We start from the raw sequence: 21,440 nt of genomic DNA, 5'->3' as shown, positions 1-21,440 counted from the left end.
CATCTCACTAAATTTTTGTAGTGACGCCTGGCATCACGTATTAGCAGCCTGTCCGTTGATCGCACTGCTAATGCTAGGGACTTATAAGCAGTTCTGCAACTTTTACCATACCAGGAATCTGGCTTCTTTCTACCTTTACGAGGTGGATCTTTCCTTGCCTTAATAAAAAATTTACTGAGATTTAAAAAAAGAGCGGTATGAATTGGAACCACCCTGGTCACATAGTCATCATCGGGTGAACATCCCTGTAGCTCGGAAATTGCACCCAACACCAGTGCTTCCATTTCTGTAATACGATGGGAATTACCTAGACATTCACCCGATTTTAGTCGCCTTGTATCATTAGCAAGAATGATGTCATTTATTGTGTCCCTGACAGCTACTCCCTTGCCCTTGAGGAGTTGTATCTCTAAACTGAGAGGATTCTGGTCACTCTCAGTTCTTTTAATGACAAGCATATCCTGAATAACTGACCAAAATTCAAGGTTGACCAAAATATAGTCAATCCTGCTTGAGCTATTGCCATTATTAAATGTGGGACTTCCATGCTTATCCCCATTAGTTCTTCCATTAGCTGCTCTAAGGCCACACTCAAGACTTAAGGTTTTGAGTTGGAGAGCTGCTTGGGTCCACCTCTTTATAGGAGGTATATTTAATTGGGGGATTTGCCAGCTATCATCTTCTGCCTCTGTGAGATCAATATCAAATTGGTCCAGGGGCTCGAAAGAGCAGTTAAAATCACCACATATCAATATATTTACATTTCCCCTAAGCGTTTTTACAAGGTGACCCAATTGATCAACTATCTCTGAGGATTTGCCTCCCGGTTTCCCCCTAGCGTACACATTGAAGATTAATAAATCTCTAAACATGGGCGAATTTATTTTTACAATTAGAATATCCTTAGTGTTGGAATCTAATTGTGCAGTGATATACCTATCATCCTGCTTGACCCATGTGGTCAGGCCCCCCATTGGCCCTCCTCTGTTTGTATGAGTTGCCGGTATCGAGAAATGTAAGTATCCCGACCTATACTGGGGTTCCACTGCCCAAGTTTCCTGCATGGTAATTATGGTGTATTTTTCAATAAAGTTTGACCAATCCCTGGAAACCATCTTATTCCTAAGACCAGCTACATTCCATGACACTATAAACTGTCTTGCCTGGTCATTGATTGTTTCTGTTGGGGCCTTGTCGTGTTGTCGGTGCACATCCTTCTCGGAAGTTGTGGGTCCGGGGGTATCATTCACAGAATGGCGAAGAAATAATTTGTTGTGTTTTACCCAACTGTACCTGGCTACATTTGTTCCCCCCAGAGGCTGATGTAACTTCGAGTATGATATATTTATCTTGGGAAGCCCATAGTCTTTGACTGCGGAACTGGTAGTATATATTCGACCGCCCGTGCCCCGTATGGGCTGTGGTCTTCAATCGCAGTCTTCCATACCCGAGAATACATCAAACCTGTTTGATGTTTCCGGGGGCGTGAAGGGTCTCAGATGATCCATCCTCCTATTAGCATTTGTATTATACCTAGGGGGTACGAAGTTCCACCCAAAAGGATCAACAACTGGTACTGGATATTGTGCATGTAACTGATGCCTGGTGTTATATAAGATTGGATGATGAATATTATTAAGTGATTGTCCGCTTGTATAAGTTGGAGGGAGTACGAGGGATCTAGGATAGAAATACGTCAGGGCACGAGGGATGATGCAATTATTACCATTTCCCGAGGGCCAGTTTAGTATAAATTTGACCGCACGCGGATCTCTAAAGTTGACTACAACTACATCTCCCTCGATGTCTTTGCCTCTTCCACCCAGCCATTGAAGGCGGCGTACGTATACTGTTTCGCCATTGATGTTTTTTGTAATTGGTCTATGAATGCTAAACCAATGAATGATTTTATTCTTTAGCTGGGCGAACCCTTCCCTCTTGTTTCCTGCTAATTTGGGGACCCCTGTAAGAACAACCACAAAAGGCACAGCTTCGGGTGGAAATTCTACCAGTGGACCTCTACTTGCTGGAACCTCTGAATACCTATTGCCTCCCGCCTCCCCTAAAGATTTCCCCATGCGTATCTTCTCCTTGCCCCTTGTGGGTTGACAGGCAGGGTTCGCAGCTGATTTGATCGTCTGCTTGGGGGGAGATTGCTTGTGTTGGTTGGTATTTAATATTTTAGAAGGTTTCGATACAGCTATGGTCGGATGAGTTGTAACATTTGGGGCAGTTGTGGTGGGTAATGTAGCCAATGTTGGAAATTGCATAGCCACATTCGGCAATGCTATTGTGGAGACATCCTTGCTCCCAATTCCAAGCTCTATTGCTTGGAATCGTCCCTCCACCCTATTTAACCTCTCAATAATTGGTAGGGTGTAGGACCTAATTAGATGTTCTATACTGTCCAATGTGACAGTAAGGTGTGTTGGTTGCTGCGGGGGTTCAAGAAGGCCTACGATTGGTACACTGGTACTAGCATCCCTATCTATTTGTATGGATGTCAGAGAGAGTATAGTTTTTGGCAATTTATCGGGTGCAGGTGTTACCACTTGATCCATGATGCCAGTAGTCTTGGAAGATTTTCCAAAGTCAGAATGACTAATTTTCGATTTTTGCCATTACATCCCCTTGCGTCTTCGTTTACAGGGTGGTGGACCATGGGCCTTAGGCGGCACTGGCTTCTTTATCTTACTTTGGGCAGATTTGCCATGTGTATGGGTTGGGACAGTCAAAATCTCAGTTATACTTGTTAAACTTGTGGAACTGGGGGAGGGAATGTGACTCAGAGGCTGTTCAGTGGAAACACAGGGCGTGGGTGAACAGTCTCTGAGTAGAAATGGCACACTCTCCAGGGATGTGACATCATTGTTACCACTAGAACTACCTTCATTTTGGGAGTAGGCATGGGAGGCATGGGACATGGGATCTGCCGATATTCTATTCTTCATGCTTTCTACCGAGCGACGGCGCAACGCCCTTCGCTCTTCTAGTGTTATCTCTGTGTCTAAATCAGTTGGAACTTTTACAAAGTAACCATCAAGAGTGCCATTTAATGACCCACCCTGTTTGTCCACAATCGCTTTCTCTGGACTTATAACCATGATAGACATTTCCTTAAAATAGAACAAGAACTAGGTACCTGGCAGTGAATGTCAGAGAATAGGCCCTGCCCGGCCTCACTCGGCCTCTGAGGGCCTAAGAGGGCCCACCCTTTGCCCGGGCTTCGCCCGGCGTCCCGCGAGGCGGGTCTCACGCAGTTTTTAAGCACCTCCTGGCGCGGTTTCAGAGCGCGCGTGGCGCATGGGCTGCTGAGTGTTGTAGTTCTTTAGGCTGCACTCCCCTCGGCGGTCGCGCTGTGTAGATGGTCGTTTACAGCGAGGCAGTGGGAGGCAGGAAGGACCACACCCACAGCATCCCCACACAGTCAGATAGAACAGGAGCGGCAAGGCGTCCAGCAAAAGGGTCTGTAACAATTAAATTCTGTTCCCCGCTCGTGCAGGGGCTCACGCAGTTTTTAAGCGCCTCCTGGCACGGTTTCAGGGCGCGCGTGGCGCATGGGCTGCTGGGTGTTGTAGTTCTTTAGGCTGCACTCCCCTCGGCGGTCGCGCTGTATAGATGGTCGTTTACAGCGAGGCCGCGGGAGGCAGGAAGGACCACACCCACAGCTTCCCCACACAGTCAGATAGAACAGGAGCGGCAAGGCGTCCAGCAAAAGGGTCTGTAACAATTCAATTCTGTTCCCTGCTCGTGCAGGGGCTCACGCAGTTTTTAAGCGTCTCCTGGCGCGGTTTCAGAGCGCGCGTGGCGCATGGGCTGCTGGGTGTTGTAGTTCTTTAGGCTGCACTCCCCTCGGCGGTCGCGCTGTGTAGATGGTCGTTTACAGCGAGGCAGCGGGAGGCAGGAAGGACCACACCCACAGCTTCCCCACACAGTCAGATAGAACAGGAGCGGCAAGGCGTCCAGCAAAAGGGTCTGTAACAATTCAAATCTGTTCCCCGCTCGTGCAGGGGCTCACGCAGTTTTTAAGCGCCTCCTGGCGCGGTTTCAGAGCGCGCGTGGCGCATGGGCTGCTGGGTGTTGTAGTTCTTTAGGCTGCACTGCCCTCGGCGGTCACGCTGTGTAGATGGTCGTTTACAGCGAGGCACCGGGAGGCAGGAAGGACCACACCCACAGCTTCCCCACACAGTCAGATAGAACAGGAGCGGCAAGGCGTCCAGCAAAAGGGTCTGTAACAATTCAATTCTGTTCATCTTTTAATTTGCGAGTGCCGCCCATGTGTGTTAGTAGAAAGGTTTCGCCGGGAGGACCGCGTTTGTTTTGGTTTCAGTTAGCAAAACACTTGGTGATGGTATAAGGTGTGTAGAATAGTCATCCACATTATGAAGGCTGATGCATAGAAACTTGCAATACAATCAATCTCCAATGGTTTAGTGATATGATGAAATTGTTCCTTTATAGATGTATCTTGACCCCCTCCATAATGAAATTATTATTATGTTGTTGGCCCAAAGGAGGTGCTTTTCTGACCAGTATCGCACCAAAATAAGCATCAACTGACTTGTTCTCTGTCTTGTAAACATACATCCTGTGCACTGAAAGCTATAGCTGTACATCTGTTAACAGCTGGATGTATAGATGGGAACACAATTTAACTGTATGTTGTATGTTTGTATGATGGAAGGGGATGGGTGTGACTGATTTGATTCAAGAGGGTGTCTTGAGTACGTTTACGGATTGTGTGCATTTTATGTGTTTATTTGAGGAAGTTATGCTTTACAAAATTGGATATATATTTTGATAGATATAAAATAAAATGTTTCAAAGACATGTTGGTCAGGTTGTTTGTGCTCTAGTTTGAAAGCCAATGTTTTATTCATTTCGCCAGTATCCAAGCTAGCCCAGCTTGAAACTTTAATGCGAGGGTTGGACATTTTTAAAATATAGTTTTATTTCTAATAGACAAAGCGATATGCTAAACTCGAGCATATCACTTTTTCTTTCATGGTCCTTATGCATGCTTTCTTTTTGTCAGCACATTCTAGTGCTGCTTCAGATGAGGTCATCAATCATATATACTAGGTTCTGTTTACTATACTTGCACTTCTCCCAGAAATCACTATTTAGAGACAAAAGCAATTTTTAGTTTTCAGATACAAATTCCATCACATTTACTGGGCATTTTAAATTAATCTCCTAATATGAATTAATTTTTTGAAACCATGAATGACCCCATGAGAAGGCATCACAGACGCAAAGGGTTCCACAAACCACACGTTAAAAATCACTGCTTTAGATAATCTGACCATTTTATTCTTACTTTTCATGGCTCAGGTCAGAGCAACAAGGCTTCAAAATGTTTGCCAAACAGATGGGTTAAAGAAACTATTTCTAATTATTTTGATGGTTCTAAGTTTCCACTACCTGTCAAAAGTGTGGGAAGATCATCTATGGGAGCTGCAGCTTCCTAGGAGGAGATCCAGGCTGCTTAATTGACAAAGATTTGTACTGCAGCCATGTGAACAATTCCTCACCCTTTTGTGAATCTCTGTAGAATTCAGGGTTGGGATAGGGTAGTGGTAATTTGGGGAAGAATGCTTTGAAGTCTATGATTTCTTAATTTGGTAAATATATTAGATTTCATTAATGCATTATTTCAGTATTAATTCTTTTTCACTATTAAAGTATTGCTACAATTTCAGTGATGTATTCTTGTCGCTTAATTGGTAGGGTCAAAGAGCTGAGCTTTGATACCCTCACAAACAATGTCTGGGATGAGGATATAGGCTGTAAAGATAATGCCCCAGTTACTTACCAGTAATCCTGATTATCACAGTCAATATGACCCGCTCACTCTCTAAGCTGGACTTAGACTGAAGGCTTGGTAGTTCAGAAAGAACTATAGCCAAGCTATACTTTATAGAGTCGATGAGGTGGCTGAGCTTTTAGTCTAGTTACTCCTACTTCTTGATTTTATTCCTGTCATGAGGTGGAATTCACCTCATAAGTAATTACTGTGACGTGGACTAATTGGCTGTTAGTAAAAAGAGAGACAGAGCACCTTCTCTGCCTAATCCACCATGACAGAGTATATTATCAGCGCCCAAAGAAAGGCACTCCCTTAAGGGATACATTCAAGATGTAGTGTCAGAATCTAGGGCTTGATTCACAAAAGTACCTTGCACTTTTGAATAATTTACACTTTTGAGTAGTTGACTACTGTTGGCTATTCACAAAATCCGAGTGTTGTTACCACCAAACAAAACAGTAGTGAGTCCAGCACCTCACATGGCCAACCATTGGTACTGCAACCCTCTCCCATACAAAACAATGAAGGAGGCAATAAAAACAAAACTCCTAAGAAAGTAATGATACCATTTAAAAAAAAAATAGTTAATAAATATAAATATACATAATTTAAAGTAAAAAAATATAAAAACAGTGCATGGTTATTTATAACATATTTTTAAAAAGTGATGTAATAATATTTTTTAAGGCACTATAACTACATTATTTTCAATAAATATTACACATTATTTGTAATCATTATTGATGTATGTTAAACAAATTTCTTTCGGTGAGAATGTATTTTTTATGTTAAACTTCAGAAAAATCATTTTCATTTAATTTAAAATATTTATTTTATATTGTATTTAACTGTGTAAACAACAACAAGGTAACATACCATACGTCAGAGAAGGACATTGTGTCATCAATCTCTACATAGCGACTGGTCATATGATTCCCTGTTATATATTCAACAATGATAAAAATGCAGCAAAAGAATGGGAACAGCAGGCAGGTATTCTTGAAGACACATCTCTTGGACATAATCTATAAAGTACATAATTAATAGACATTTCAATTTATACACGTCTTTCACCCAACAACCCTTCTGCATTGTGTCACATGAAGCTCACCAAGGTGCACACTTATGGCAAACATCATGGTACGCTATTTAAATCATCGAGGTGCTCCCTTAGCGGGCCTAAAATGTTCACAACATCAAGGGCTGAAAGGCTGAGTAGGTCTCAAAATTATAATTGCAAAAATTAACAGCTCTTAGCTAGTTTTGCAACCATGGGCAAAGACCCTTCAGGCATGCCATCTCTATATGATTGGTAGCCACTAACAGAAGATCACAGGCAACAGCCAAACATGCCTCAGAATGTCAGCAGCATATCGGAGGAGCAACAACAATGGTGAGGATCAATGAAAAAGTGATTTTAGATGCCACGTGGATAACATTAGAATGTAAGTATTAACTGCACCTGCAGAATACAAAATAAATGATGGGTGGAGTGCTTGAATTATTCTCAGGCACTGGTAATTACTTAGGCCACAACCCAGTCCATGTAGCCCTATGCGAATTAGCCTTGGTCCTGCTCCAGTAGGAACAGTCTTGCTGGGTCTGTCAGCTCAAGTCCCCTTAGAACTGGAATGCACAGCAGGCAGGGCTTATCGTGCAACCAAATGACCTACTGGACTGTAGTATAATTGTAGACCTGGCCTTTTTTTGCAGGTTTATTCCCAAACCTTTTGCCCTTTGCCTCCTACTTTGATGACCCTGATTTTTTGGGATATAGGACTCTTGGGACTTTACCACTGCTAAAGTGCATATGCTCTCTGTGCAAATTGTGATTATGATTGGTTATCCCTGATTTGCATATTTGATTTACTGGTAAGTCCCTAGTAAATTGCACTGACTGTGCCAGGGCATGCACATCAAATGCTACTAGTGAACTTGCAGCACTGGTTATGCCACCCACATGAGTAGCCCTGTAAATATGTCTCAGACCTGCCACTTCAGTGTCTGTGCATGCTGTTTTTAACTGCCATGTCGACCTGGCAAGTGTACCGACTTGCCAGGCCCTAACCTTCAGTTTTTCTACATGTAAGGCATCCCTCAGGTAGGTCCAAGGTAGCCCTGTGGTAAGGGTGCAGTGTATGTGAAAGGTAGGACACATACTGGTGTGTGTTACATGTCCTGGTAGTGAAATATTGTGTATTTCGTTTTATTGAAAGGCTGTCTGTCCCATAGGTTAACATGGGACTTGCCTTGTACCATCTTCCAAGTTTTACTTTCCATTTGGACAAGACTTAGAAATGGAGTTTAGGCTCTCTGAACTCAGAATTTAATAACGCCTTTAAGTGGAGGGGATTTTTAAATTGTGTTTTAAAATGCCACTTTTAGAAAGTGGGCATTTTCTATGTGCCTCTGCCGTTTGTGTACTCACCATCTAGTTTTGGAGTGAGAGAGCTGGGGATGTGCATTCACTCTAGACAGTCACAAGGGGGGTTGAGGTGTGTCCTGCCTTTCCTGGGTGACTGATAGCCAAGCTGAATAGACCTTTCTGCATTTAGAGTGATGGGAGGACTTTTCACTAGCACCTGAATAGTCTGTGTCTCCTCTTCCCAATGCTGTCTTTACCCCCTTTGGTCAAGCTGGACCAGGGAGGACTGAACTGGTTTGCGCTGAGCTCAGGGACTTAGAAACAAAGTCTACAAAGAAAAAATGGGGTATAAATATTAGACCTAAAACCTCAGAACTTTAAATTACTTCTGGAATCAAGAGTAACCTCTGCCAAGGAAAAAAAGCTGAAGAGCTGTGAGTAGGAGTACTGCCCCTTTACTGTGTATTGCTTTGTTGAGCTGGCCTGCAGTTGCTGCTTCTGCTAAGTACAGGACTGGACTTTGCTTTGAAATCTGCTTGAGAAGATTCTCCAAGGGCTTGTGTGCGCTTGCCTCCTGTTCTGAAGTCTCAGGGCCAAAAAGGCTTCACCCACAGTTCCTGGACCTCCACTGCTGGGAGTTCTGGCCTGCCAGGAGGTGCCTATTCCAGTTCTGAGTCTATGGAGCCTGTTCCTGCTACAGGAAACGGCTAAGAACTAAAGTTCTGAAGGAAATCGACACTTCCCCTCCTTGCAGCTGAATTTTCAGATGCAGCGCTGCCGTGCAGGACAAATTCCTGATGCACAGACACTTGGGGTCGAAAAGTCATTGCAGAACATGCCAGCAGCCTGAGAAATTGCTCCATTCCTATGCACTGATCTCCAACGCCAAAGATCACTGCACTCACTCTGATGCAGGCCCTGCTGGGCGCGAGAAGAATTGACGCATCACCTGTCGGTGACTGGAAAAGTCAACACAGCACCTGGTTCGCCATCACTGCTTCGCCTCCAGTGCATTTGGATTTTCCACGCATCGCACTTGTACCCTGACTCTACAACAATGCTGGGGCCACTGTAAGAAACTGACGCACCACCTGCTCACAGAGTAAGAAACCAACGCATCACCTCCTCTCCAGTAAGAAACTGACGCACCACCTGCCCACACCGTAAGAAACCGACGCATCACCTCCTCTCCAGTAAGGAACCAACGATTCACCTCCCCTGGATTAAGGAACCAACGCATCACCTTCCCTGCATGTAAGGAACCGATGTATCACCTTCCCTGTGGCTGTTTTTGTTTGTGATTTAGACGCATCCCAGGTACTTTGTGCTGAAAGTGACACATCCATAGTTTTCTACAGACAGAACTGTTGTTATATTTTTTAAGTAATATTTTTATATCTGTATGTTGGATTTTCATCATTTTGGTCTTGTTTGGTTTAGATAAAAATGCTTTATTTTTCTAAACTGGTGTGGTGTCCATTTGTGGTGTTTTCACTGTGTTACTGTGGGTTATATACAAATGCTTTACACATTCCCTCTGTAGTTTAGCCTGACTGCTCTGTGTCAAGCTACCAGAGGTTGAGCACAAGCACACTTAGGTGTGTACTTTACTCATCCTGACTATAAGGAAGTGTTTCTATTCGGACTAATAGTTCTGAGAGACCCTTTTGGGCTCACCATTATATGTTACTATCTGATACACCCTGATCGCAGCTCCCACAGTCAACTCTTCCCACTTGCATTCTCTACTTCCTGCTGTGTTCCTCACTCAGTATGAGAAATATGCAGTTTTGTAACTGTAATAGCATTTGTTGACACTGTATTGTGAGGCTAAAAAATGCGGTACATTAGACATGATGGACGGTAACTGACTTGCCTCATGTTTTTGGGACTTTTTTCAAGTGCAATTACCACTGACTTTTACTCTTAGTTATGGATAATTTTTGTGATGCATCAGGGGAGTTATATGTGGTCAAATTTTCTCCTTAGTAGTGTTCTTTTGTGTCGGTGGGTAACAGATATCTGTATCGAAACTGAGTTTTTCAACAGTTTTACCATTTGTGACTGCCTTAAATGGCAACCAAATATTTTCACGTCACCTTTTTCAACGAGGCCCTCCCCATACCACAGCTCTCATTTAAGGTGTCTATTTATGTCACTAGTTACTCAGATTTCCTATTTCTCAATTGGTAGCCCTGTACCTCATTATTAGATACACATCAAAAGTGTTTCCCACATATGAGTCAACCAGATATTATATGCTTTCATTTAACATTGTACAGCACTGTTTAGCATATTAATTCGCTCCCTCCTGTAATAGCTTCCAAATTGCATAGATCAATTATTGTTTTTATGTAAAGCCTGTTTAGTTCATAATAATTTAATTGATTCATGTCCATGATTAATTTGTAGTGCGTTTTCTTATTAACCTCAATTTTTCGAAATAACTATTTCCTGGATGGACATAGGGGTGCTAAGTTTCATCAAATCGGGTTTAGCACTAATCGCTTTTGAAGTGGTACTTCAACTTATGTGACTTGACAGAGTATGGACACTGTAATGGGGCCATCTGGTTAGAAGCGAAAAAAATAAGAAAGTATCCACTTACCCAATCGTACATCATCAACAATAAGGACTCTTTATTTCGTAATTCCTATTTTGGCTGTAAATCTTATTATGACATCATCCACTAGGTGATGTCTTTAAGATCAGTTGTTTGTTTTGTAGACTCACTGATAGAGGAAACCAAGGGCCTGAGAGTGCAAGGGTGGCTCCTCCCTAATGGCGGAGGAGTGTCACTCCACTTGTCAGAGCCAGTGAAATAAGAATAAAATGATAATGAAACAATATAATTTTATTTTTCTTTGACTGGATTTGACATGCGTGGAGGGCAGGGCTGGGCCATGCCATGACAAGCATGTGGTGGAACTTAGAAGTGCACATGCATGTTTGGCTGGCTGTCCTAGGCCAGCCAAACATAGATGTGCACTTCTATTTCTCCAACCCTGTTGTGAAAGTGGCTGTGTTCACAGCTGTGTTGGAGAAATGCCTCAGGCTAACAGACAATGTCTGAGCAGCAGAGAAGGCTGCTCAGACAAATCCAGACACTGCTCTCTCGGCAGAGCAGCGTCTGGATTGGCTGAGCAGCCGCTGCCTTCCCAGAGACTGCTGGTGGAGCTCTAAGGCGGGAGGTGGCTGTCGGCGTCGGAGGCTGTGGGGGTAAAGGTAAGTTTATAAAATTATTATTTTTCCAAAACTGCCCCCTGTCCTTCTCACGCACCCCCACCTTCGTGTTGTGGTGGCCGCCACTGTGACTGCAATCAGCCAGTAAGCCCTGATTCAAGCTCAAACTCCGGTATGCACCCAAAACAGGATTATGATCTTCCTGCACATCCTGGGTGTTTACTTCTACATTGTGTGGTTGTGGAAATCGTGAGCCAATTGCAGCAGCAAATAGCACACATAGAGGCATATTTACTAGGGAGAAGCAGAGAATGGCCTCAGCCTCCTTGGCTTAACGCCGTGCTCCGCCACTTCCAAAACGCAGGGCTGCACCGCATTTACATGGATATAGTGCAGCCCTGTGTTTCCCCCTGCGCTGGTGCTAATTTGAGCTGCCTAGCGACAACGCAGACACCCTTGCACCATAGTGCAAGGGTGCCTGCGTTGCAAGAGAAGATTGTTTATGTGCACATAAGCAATCTTTAAATGACGTTTTGTAACTTCTATGTGTGCTGATTAATGCCGCACAAATAGAAGTTGCAAAACATCATTTTTTTTAAAGAGATTGTTTATGTGCAGGAAGGGACAGGGCCTTTTGCTGTTTCTATGTGTGCTGTGCAACACAGCACACATAGAAACAGCAAAAACAAGGAGAAGTGAAACATTTCTCCTCGTTGCGCCTGTTTAAGACCGTGTTTTCTTTGGTCTTAATTTTGCCGCAGCCCTTGTAAATATAGGCCAGCGTCAAAATCAATGGGTGTTGCTGTGGAACGCCCAATGCAACACCCATTGCCCACCCCTTTGACGCTAAGTATATGGTGAAAAGGGGCCTTATTTACAAGGCAGCACTAAACCACGTTAAGTGGCTTAATGCTGCCTTATAAATAAAGCAAAGCCCACAATTTCACAGAGGGGGTAACTGCAAACACAACAATGATGGACAGAATGTGGATCAATGTCACACATTCACCCCAGTCAAAAGATCTGGGCCCAAATCCATCGTTTTTCCACTCCACACCACCCTGGGTTAGACAATGGCGATATGCAAATCAGCGCTGACCCTGTTGCCCCATGGGAACAGTCCAGTCCGAACTACAAAAGCCATGTCCTTCCCAGAACGGAAACAAGCATCCGAGGACCGGCCCGGTTTCGAGGTAACACCTCTCATCAGCCCGGCTAGCTTGATTCCAGTGGTGTGGAGTGTCTGGGACTCACGTCTGAGCATCCCCAGAACACTTAGAGCGGTAACTGCAAACACAACAATGATGGACAGAATGTGGATCAATGTCACACATTCACCCCAGTCAAAAGATCTGGGCCCAAATCCATCGTTTTTCCACTCCACACCACCCTGGGTTAGACAATGGCGATATGCAAATCAGCGCTGACCCTGTTGCCCCATGGGAACAGTCCAGTCCGAACTACAAAAGCCATGTCCTTCCCAGAATGGAAACAAGCATCCGAGGACCGGCCCGGTTTCGAGGTAACACCTCTCATCAGCCTGGCTAGCTTGATTCCAGTGGTGTGGAGTGGCTGGGACTCACGTCTGAGCATCCCCAGTACACTTAGAGCGGTAACTGCAAACACAACAATGATGGACAGAATGTGGATCAATGTCACACATTCACCCCAGTCAAAAGATCTGGGCCCAAATCCATCGTTTTTCCACTCCACACCACCCTGGGTTAGACAATGGCGATATGCAAATCAGCGCTGACCCTGTTGCCCCATGGGAACAGTCCAGTCCGAACTACAAAAGCCATGTCCTTCCCAGAATGGAAACAAGCATCCGAGGACCGGCCCGGTTTCGAGGTAACACCTCTCATCAGCCCGGCTAGCTTGATTCCAGTGGTGTGGAGTGGCTGGGACTCACGTCTGAGCATCCCCAGTACACTTAGAGCGGTAACTGCAAACACAACAATGATGGACAGAATGTGGATCAATGTCACACATTCACCCCAGTCAAAAGATCTGGGCCCAAATCCATCGTTTTTCCACTCCACACCACCCTGGGTTAGACAATGGCGATATGCAAATCAGCGCTGACCCTGTTGCCCCATGGGAACAGTCCAGTCCGAACTACAAAAGCCATGTCCTTCCCAGAACGGAAACAAGCATCCGAGGACCGGCCCGGTTTCGAGGTAACACCTCTCATCAGCCCGGCTAGCTTGATTCCAGTGGTGTGGAGTGTCTGGGACTGACGTCTGAGCATCCCCAGTACACTTAGAGCGGTAACTGCAAACACAACAATGATGGACAGAATGTGGATCAATGTCACACATTCACCCCAGTCAAAAGATCTGGGCCCCAGTCCATCGTTTTTCCACTCCACACCACCCTGGGTTAGACAATGGCGATATGCAAATCAGCGCTGACCCTGTTGCCCCATGGGAACAGTCCAGTCCGAACTACAAAAGCCATGTCCTTCCCAGAACGGAAACAAGCATCCGAGGACCGGCCCGGTTTCGAGGTAACACCTCTCATCAGCCCGGCTAGCTTGATTCCAGTGGTGTGGAGTGTCTGGGACTCACGTCTGAGCATCCCCAGTACACTTAGAGCGGTAACTGCAAACACAACAATGATGGACAGAATGTGGATCAATGTCACACATTCACCCCAGTCAAAAGATCTGGGCCCAAATCCATCGTTTTTCCACTCCACACCACCCTGGGTTAGACAATGGCGATATGTAAATCAGCGCTGACCCTGTTGCCCCATGGGAAGAGTCCAGTCCGAACTACAAAAGCCATGTCCTTCCCAGAACGGAAACAAGCATCCGAGGACCGGCCCGGTTTCGAGGTAACACCTCTCATCAGCCCGGCTAGCTTGATTCCAGTGGTGTGGAGTGTCTGGGACTCACGTCTGAGCATCCCCAGTACACTTAGAGCGGTAACTGCAAACACAACAATGATGGACAGAATGTGGATCAATGTCACACATTCACCCCAGTCAAAAGATCTGGGCCCAAATCCATCGTTTTTCCACTCCACACCACCCTGGGCTAGACAATGGCGATATGCAAATCAGCGCTGACCCTGTTGCCCCATGGGAACAGTCCAGTCCGAACTACAAAAGCCATGTCCTTCCCAGAACGGAAACAAGCATCCGAGGACCGGCCCGGTTTCGAGGTAACACCTCTCATCAGCCCGGCTAGCTTGATTCCAGTGGTGTGGAGTGTCTGGGACTCACGTCTGAGCATCCCCAGTACACTTAGAGCGGTAACTGCAAACACAACAATGATGGAAAGAATGTGGATCAATGTCACACATTCACCCCAGTCAAAAGATCTGGGCCCAAATCCATCGTTTTTCCACTCCACACCACCCTGGGTTAGACAATGGCGATATGCAAATCAGCGCTGACCCTGTTGCCCCATGGGAACAGTCCAGTCCGAACTACAAAAGCCATGTCCTTCCCAGAACGGAAACAAGCATCCGAGGACCGGCCCGGTTTCGAGGTAACACCTCTCATCAGCCCGGCTAGCTTGATTCCAGTGGTGTGGAGTGTCTGGGACTCACGTCTGAGCATCCCCAGTACACTTAGAGCGGTAACTGCAAACACAACAATGATGGACAGAATGTGGATCAATGTCACACATTCACCCCAGTCAAAAGATCTGGGCCCAAATCCATCGTTTTTCCACTCCACACCACCCTGGGTTAGACAATGGCGATATGCAAATCAGCGCTGACCCTGTTGCCCCATGGGAACAGTCCAGTCCGAACTACAAAAGCCATGTCCTTCCCAGAACGGAAACAAGCATCCGAGGACCGGCCCGGTTTCGAGGTAACACCTCTCATCAGCCCGGCTAGCTTGATTCCAGTGGTGTGGAGTGTCTGGGACTCACGTCTGAGCATCCCCAGTACACTTAGAGCGGTAACTGCAAACACAACAATGATGGACAGAATGTGGATCAATGTCACACATTCACCCCAGTCAAAAGATCTGGGCCCAAATCCATCGTTTTTCCACTCCACACCACCCTGGGTTAGACAATGGCGATATGCAAATCAGCGCTGACCCTGTTGCCCCATGGGAACAGTCCAGTCCGAACTACAAAAGCCATGTCCTTCCCAGAACGGAAACAAGCATCCGAGGACCGGCCCGGTTTCGAGGTAACACCTCTCATCAGCCCGGCTAGCTTGATTCCAGTGGTGTGGAGTGTCTGGGACTCACGTCTGAGCATCCCCAGTACACTTAGAGCGGTAACTGCAAACACAACAATGATGGACAGAATGTGGATCAATGTCACACATTCACCCCAGTCAAAAGATCTGGGCCCAAATCCATCGTTTTTCCACTCCACACCACCCTGGGTTAGACAATGGCGATATGCAAATCAGCGCTGACCCTGTTGCCCCATGGGAACAGTCCAGTCCGAACTACAAAAGCCATGTCCTTCCCAGAACGGAAACAAGCATCCGAGGACCGGCCCGGTTTCGAGGTAACACCTCTCATCAGCCCGGCTAGCTTGATTCCAGTGGTGTGGAGTGTCTGGGACTCACGTCTGAGCATCCCCAGTACACTTAGAGCGGTAACTGCAAACACAACAATGATGGACAGAATGTGGATCAATGTCACACATTCACCCCAGTCAAAAGATCTGGGCCCAAATCCATCGTTTTTCCACTCCACACCACCCTGGGTTAGACAATGGCGATATGCAAATCAGCGCTGACCCTGTTGCCCCATGGGAACAGTCCAGTCCGAACTACAAAAGCCATGTCCTTCCCAGAAACGGAAACAAGCATCTGAGGACCGGCCCGGTTTCGAGGTAACACCTCTCATCAGCCCGGCTAGCTTGATTCCAGTGGTGTGGAGTGTCTGGGACTCACGTCTGAGCATCCCCAGTACACTTAGAGCGGTAACTGCAAACACAACAATGATGGACAGAATGTGGATCAATGTCACACATTCACCCCAGTCAAAAGATCTGGGCCCAAATCCATCGTTTTTCCTCTCCACACCACCCTGGGTTAGACAATGGCGATATGCAAATCAGCGCTGACCCTGTTGCCCCATGGGAACAGTCCAGTCCGAACTACAAAAGCAGTTACACCTCTCATCAGCCCGGCTAGCTTGATACCACTGGAGTCAAGCTAGCCGGGCTGATGAGAGGTGTTACCTCGAAACCGGGCCGGTCCTCGGATGCTTGATTCCGTTCTGGGAAGGACATGGCTTTTGTAGTTCGGACTGGACTGTTCCCATGGGGCACAGGGTCAGCGCTGATTTGCATATCACCATTGTCTAACCCAGGGTGGTGTGGAGTGGAAAAACGATGGATTTGGGCCCAGATCTTTGGACTGGGGTGAATGTGTGACATTGATCCACATTCTGTCCATCACTGTTGTGTTTGCAATTACCGCTCTAAGTGTACTGGGGATGCTCAGACGTGAGTCCCAGGCACTCCACACCACTGGAGTCAAGCTAGCCGGGCTGATGAGAGGTGTTACCTCGAAACCGGGCCGGTCCTCGGATGCTTGATTCCGTTCTGGGAAGGACATGGCTTTTGTAGTTCGGACTGGACTGTTCCCATGGGGCACAGGGTCAGCGCTGATTTGCATATCGCCATTGTCTAACCCAGGGTGGTGTGGAGTGGAAAAACGATGGATTTGGGCCCAGATCTTTGGACTGGGGTGAATGTGTGACATTGATCCACATTCTGTCCATCACTGTTGTGTTTGCAATTACCGCTCTAAGTGTACTGGGGATGCTCAGACGTGAGTCCCAGGCACTCCACACCACTGGAGTCAAGCTAGCCGGGCTGATGAGAGGTGTTACCTCGAAACCGGGCCGGTCCTCGGATGCTTGATTCCGTTCTGGGAAGGACATGGCTTTTGTAGTTCGGACTGGACTGTTCCCATGGGGCACAGGGTCAGCGCTGATTTGCATATCGCCATTGTCTAACCCAGGGTGGTGTGGAGTGGAAAAACGATGGATTTGGGCCCAGATCTTTGGACTGGGGTGAATGTGTGACATTGATCCACATTCTGTCCATCACTGTTGTGTTTGCAATTACCGCTCTAAGTGTACTGGGGATGCTCAGACGTGAGTCCCAGGCACTCCACACCACTGGAGTCAAGCTAGCCGGGCTGATGAGAGGTGTTACCTCGAAACCGGGCCGGTCCTCGGATGCTTGATTCCGTTCTGGGAAGGACATGGCTTTTGTAGTTCGGACTGGACTGTTCCCATGGGGCACAGGGTCAGCGCTGATTTGCATATCGCCATTGTCTAACCCAGGGTGGTGTGGAGTGGAAAAACGATGGATTTGGGCCCAGATCTTTGGACTGGGGTGAATGTGTGACATTGATCCACATTCTGTCCATCACTGTTGTGTTTGCAATTACCGCTCTAAGTGTACTGGGGATGCTCAGACGTGAGTCCAAGGCACTCCACACCACTGGAGTCAAGCTAGCCGGGCTGATGAGAGGTGTTACCTCGAAACCGGGCCGGTCCTCGGATGCTTGATTCCGTTCTGGGAAGGACATGGCTTTTGTAGTTCGGACTGGACTGTTCCCATGGGGCACAGGGTCAGCGCTGATTTGCATATCGCCATTGTCTAACCCAGGGTGGTGTGGAGTGGAAAAACGATGGATTTGGGCCCAGATCTTTGGACTGGGGTGAATGTGTGACATTGATCCACATTCTGTCCATCACTGTTGTGTTTGCAATTACCGCTCTAAGTGTACTGGGGATGCTCAGACGTGAGTCCCAGGCACTCCACACCACTGGAGTCAAGCTAGCCGGGCTGATGAGAGGTGTTACCTCGAAACCGGGCCGGTCCTCGGATGCTTGATTCCGTTCTGGGAAGGACATGGCTTTTGTAGTTCGGACTGGACTGTTCCCATGGGGCACAGGGTCAGCGCTGATTTGCATATCGCCATTGTCTAACCCAGGGTGGTGTGGAGTGGAAAAACGATGGATTTGGGCCCAGATCTTTGGACTGGGGTGAATGTGTGACATTGATCCACATTCTGTCCATCACTGTTGTGTTTGCAATTACCGCTCTAAGTGTACTGGGGATGCTCAGACGTGAGTCCCAGGCACTCCACACCACTGGAGTCAAGCTAGCCGGGCTGATGAGAGGTGTTACCTCGAAACCGGGCCGGTCCTCGGATGCTTGATTCCGTTCTGGGAAGGACATGGCTTTTGTAGTTCGGACTGGACTGTTCCCATGGGGCACAGGGTCAGCGCTGATTTGCATATCGCCATTGTCTAACCCAGGGTGGTGTGGAGTGGAAAAACGATGGATTTGGGCCCAGATCTTTGGACTGGGGTGAATGTGTGACATTGATCCACATTCTGTCCATCACTGTTGTGTTTGCAATTACCGCTCTAAGTGTACTGGGGATGCTCAGACGTGAGTCCAAGACACTCCACACCACTGGAGTCAAGCTAGCCGGGCTGATGAGAGGTGTTACCTCGAAACCGGTCCGGTCCTCGGATGCTTGAATCCGTTCTGGGAAGGACATGGCTTTTGTAGTTCGGACTGGACTGTTCCCATGGGGCACAGGGTCAGCGCTGATTTGCATATCGCCATTGTCTAACCCAGGGTGGTGTGGAGTGGAAAAACGATGGATTTGGGCCCAGATCTTTGGACTGGGGTGAATGTGTGACATTGATCCACATTCTGTCCATCACTGTTGTGTTTGCAATTACCGCTCTAAGTGTACTGGGGATGCTCAGACGTGAGTCCCAGGCACTCCACACCACTGGAGTCAAGCTAGCCGGGCTGATGAGAGGTGTTACCTCGAAACCGGGCCGGTCCTCGGATGCTTGATTCCGTTCTGGGAAGGACATGGCTTTTGTAGTTCGGACTGGACTGTTCCCATGGGGCACAGGGTCAGCGCTGATTTGCATATCGCCATTGTCTAACCCAGGGTGGTGTGGAGTGGAAAAACGATGGATTTGGGCCCAGATCTTTGGACTGGGGTGAATGTGTGACATTGATCCACATTCTGTCCGTCACTGTTGTGTTTGCAATTACCGCTCTAAGTGTACTGGGGATGCTCAGACGTGAGTCCCAGGCACTCCACACCACTGGAGTCAAGCTAGCCGGGCTGATGAGAGGTGTTACCTCGAAACCGGGCCGGTCCTCGGATGCTTGATTCCGTTCTGGAAGGACATGGCTTTTGTAGTTCGGACTGGACTGTTCCCATGGGGCACAGGGTCAGCGCTGATTTGCATATCGCCATTGTCTAACCCAGGGTGGTGTGGAGTGGAAAAACGATGGATTTGGGCCCAGATCTTTGGACTGGGGTGAATGTGTGACATTGATCCACATTCTGCCCATCACTGTTGTGTTTGCAATTACCGCTCTAAGTGTACTGGGGATGCTCAGACGTAAGTCCCAGGCACTCCACACCACTGGAGTCAAGCTAGCCGGGCTGATGAGAGGTGTTACCTCGAAACCGGGCCGGTCCTCGGATGCTTGATTCCGTTCTGGGAAGGACATGGCTTTTGTAGTTCGGACTGGACTGTCCCCATGGGGCACAGGGTCAGCGCTGATTTGCATATCGCCATTGTCTAACCCAGGGTGGTGTGGAGTGGAAAAACGATGGATTTGGGCCCAGATCTTTGGACTGGGGTGAATGTGTGACATTGATCCACATTCTGTCCATCACTGTTGTGTTTGCAATTACCGCTCTAAGTGTACTGGGGATGCTCAGACGTGAGTCCCAGGCACTCCACACCACTGGAGTCAAGCTAGCCGGGCTGATGAGAGGTGTTACCTCGAAACCGGGCCGGTCCTCGGATGCTTGATTCCGTTCTGGGAAGGACATGGCTTTTGTAGTTCGGACTGGACTGTTCCCATGGGGCACAGGGTCAGCGCTGATTTGCATATCGCCATTGTCTAACCCAGGGTGGTGTGGAGTGGAAAAACGATGGATTTGGGCCCAGATCTTTGGACTGGGGTGAATGTGTGACATTGATCCACATTCTGTCCATCACTGTTGTGTTTGCAATTACCGCTCTAAGTGTACTGGGGATGCTCAGACGTGAGTCCCAGGCACTCCACACCACTGGAGTCAAGCTAGCCGGGCTGATGAGAGGTGTTACCTCGAAACCGGGCCGGTCCTCGGATGCTTGATTCCGTTCTGGGAAGGACATGGCTTTTGTAGTTCGGACTGGACTGTTCCCATGGGGCACAGGGTCAGCGCTGATTTGCATATCGCCATTGTCTAACCCAGGGTGGTGTGGAGTGGAAAAACGATGGATTTTGGCCCAGATCTTTGGACTGGGGTGAATGTGTGACATTGATCCACATTCTGTCCATCACTGTTGTGTTTGCAATTACCGCTCTAAGTGTACTGGGGATGCTCAGACGTGAGTCCCAGGCACTCCACACCACTGGAGTCAAGCTAGCCGGGCTGATGAGAGGTGTTACCTCGAAACCGGGCCGGTCCTCGGATGCTTGATTCCGTTCTGGAAGGACATGGCTTTTGTAGTTCGGACTGGACTGTTCCCATGGGGCACAGGGTCAGCGCTGATTTGCATATCGCCATTGTCTAACCCAGGGTGGTGTGGAGTGGAAAAACGATGGATTTGGGCCCAGATCTTTGGACTGGGGTGAATGTGTGACATTGATCCACATTCTGCCCATCACTGTTGTGTTTGCAATTACCGCTCTAAGTGTACTGGGGATGCTCAGACGTAAGTCCCAGGCACTCCACACCACTGGAGTCAAGCTAGCCGGGCTGATGAGAGGTGTTACCTCGAAACCGGGCCGGTCCTCGGATGCTTGATTCCGTTCTGGGAAGGACATGGCTTTTGTAGTTCGGACTGGACTGTCCCCATGGGGCACAGGGTCAGCGCTGATTTGCATATCGCCATTGTCTAACCCAGGGTGGTGTGGAGTGGAAAAACGATGGATTTGGGCCCAGATCTTTGGACTGGGGTGAATGTGTGACATTGATCCACATTCTGTCCATCACTGTTGTGTTTGCAATTACCGCTCTAAGTGTACTGGGGATGCTCAGACGTGAGTCCCAGGCACTCCACACCACTGGAGTCAAGCTAGCCGGGCTGATGAGAGGTGTTACC

Source organism: Lissotriton helveticus, chromosome 1_1, assembly GCF_964261635.1.
Source record: "Lissotriton helveticus chromosome 1_1, aLisHel1.1, whole genome shotgun sequence".
Taxonomy (NCBI): Eukaryota; Metazoa; Chordata; class Amphibia; order Caudata; family Salamandridae; genus Lissotriton; species Lissotriton helveticus.
Note: the sequence above shows the minus strand (reverse complement) of the source record.